The sequence below is a fragment of the Octodon degus genome, unplaced genomic scaffold, assembly GCF_000260255.1.
Source record: "Octodon degus isolate 3935 unplaced genomic scaffold, OctDeg1.0 scaffold00124, whole genome shotgun sequence".
Taxonomy (NCBI): domain Eukaryota; kingdom Metazoa; phylum Chordata; class Mammalia; order Rodentia; family Octodontidae; genus Octodon; species Octodon degus.
In genome coordinates this window covers 8,625,689-8,628,285 of record NW_004524700.1, presented here as the reverse complement: position 1 = coordinate 8,628,285, position 2,597 = coordinate 8,625,689, and positions in this window count along the sequence as shown.

Genomic DNA, 2,597 nt, shown 5'->3' with positions numbered 1-2,597 from the left:
TAGATTGGATTTGTAGTGGTTCTCCTGTTTTCAGCCTCCCAAGTGTTGGGATTATAGTTGCACGCCACCACACCCATTCTCAATCTTTGTCTCAGCATGCCCCAAGGGTGGGGCCAGCACGCAGGCCAGACATCAAATCCCAGCCACTGCGCTCTGCCTAGGCAGGCGCTTTAGTCCACTGAGCTTTCTAGCCAGCCCCTTTTTTACTTGTATTTAAGAATCTGTCTTTCCTACTGTCTTAATTAATTTCTCATTGCTGTTACAATGTATCTGATACCCCCAAGTTAAATGTGGAAGTGTTTATTTTAGCTCACAGTTTGTAGAAGTTTCAGTTGGTAGTTGGCTGGTCTGAAGCAGAGCAGCATGGCAGAGGGGAAAGAACTCAGGGCAAGGCAGCAGGAAGTAGAGTGGCATCAAGTTAGAAGGAAGGCAGCTCCCTTCCTTGTCCTATTTTTTCCACACCATCATTATTTTCTAAGGTCACCTTTAAAGACTCAACCTACATCCAGATCCTCATGTCCACCCACAACTTGATAAACTGCAATCTTGATCCTGTAGGCTGCAAGGAACCAATTATGAATTTTGTAGCAGGGGAATATGTGATCTGATTTGCATTTCAGAAAGTTCACAGTCTGAAGGGTGGAGAACATCTTGCAGTGGGACAGAACTGGAGGCAAGAGCAGTAGGAGGTTGTTGAGTTAATCTGGGCAGGAAATGACTCTTTTGGGTAGAAAGAATATAACGAAGATACTTCTTTTCCAAAGTTACTGAAGTCTACTTGACAATGTTTTATCTTTAAAGATATACAATAAGATGTTTTGGTAATGATCACCAAAACTAACATGTCTATCACATCACATAGATGTAATTATTTTTTGTGGTAAGAACACTGAAGATCAACTTTCACAGAAAATTGCACTCATATGTTGCATTATAAATAACTATGGCTACTATCCTTTACATTATATTTTCAAATCTTATTCATCATGCATTACTATTACTTGGTACCCTTTTGGCTAGCATCTCATCACCCTTTCCTAGTTTCTGAAAACCACTACATACTCTTTGCTTCTATAAATTTGATGTTTTAGACTGCAAAGAAATGAGAGGTTATACAGTATTTGATTCTGTGATTGTCTTGTTTAACTTAGCATTAAATATTCTCCAGGTTCACTCATATTGTTGCAAATGATAAGAATATATATATATATATATATGTATATATATCACATTTTCTTTACCTTTTCATCCTTGAACAGAAACAGTTTATTTCTACTTATTATTTACTGTGGAGAATGATGCAATGGACATGAGACTGCAGATATTTCTTTGACATATTTATTGCATGTCTGGATATTTTTAAGAACAAAGATTGTTGGATCATATGGTTATTCTATTTTTTATTTTTTTGAGGAGCCTCCATTCCTTTTTTCATACTAGCTACATGAATTTGCATTCCAAACAAGTTTGCAAGGGTTTCCTTTATTCTGAAATCCAATAAAGTTTGTCATTGAATCCTTTGCTTCCTTTTGCTATAACAAAATATCTGAAGCTAAGTATTAGTACAACAAAAAATGAAGAGGTTTTTTTTTTTGTTTTGTTTTGTTTTCACAGTTTAGAGTTTTCAAGTCCAAAATTAAGCAACCTTAACCTCTGGTAACACCTCCTGGCGACTTCAAAATATGACAGGGGAAAAATGGGAAATGGACATGTACAATCTCTTGAGAACTGACTTGGAATCTCATAAGAAATACATGAATTCCTTCTGAGAGCAACATTTACCCCATAATTAGTAATTTTGAGCACATTTACTGTTGACTGCTTGGAAAAATATCTATCAAGATCATTTGCCTATTTTAACTCAGTGATTTGTTTTTGATATGCAATAGAGTACTTTTATATATTTTTTGAATATTAACCTTTTATCAAATATATGATTTATAGATATTTTACCCATTTCACATGTTGCCTTTCACATTGGTTTCTTTTAATGTGCAGAGACCTTTTAGTGAAATATAGTCCCATTAGTCTATTTTTTACTCTTATTGTTCAGTTTTTGTGTTACACAGAAAAAATAATGGCTCAGATGAATATTAAGAAGTTTTTCCTCTTCTAGTAGAATACTCTTGTGTACTCTATTAGAAAATCTATAATTTCAGGTCAAATACCCCAGTTTTTAACTCATCTTATTATGAATTTTGTACTTGGATTGAGAATGTAATTTCATACTTCTGTATGTCAATGTCTAATTTCCCTAGAGGTCATCTTTCCCCATATATGTCTTCATACCAAATGACCAATGTGTTGAAGATTAGCTGCTACTAACTATGTGCATTTCTGTTGTGTTCCATTGGTCTGTTTAACTTTATTTCAGTACAATATTCTTTTAATTCAAGTAGATTTGAAATCATAAAATATGGTGCCTCATCTTTGTTGTTCTTCACCAACAGTATTTGACACTTCTGGGCTTTTGACTGATTTCATGTGAATTTTGGGATATTTTTACTTCTAGAAAAGTTCCTGGGGCTGGGGAGATGGCTCAGTAGAAAAGCTCTTCCATGGCAATCGCAAGGGTCTGAGTTCAATCCCCAGTTCTG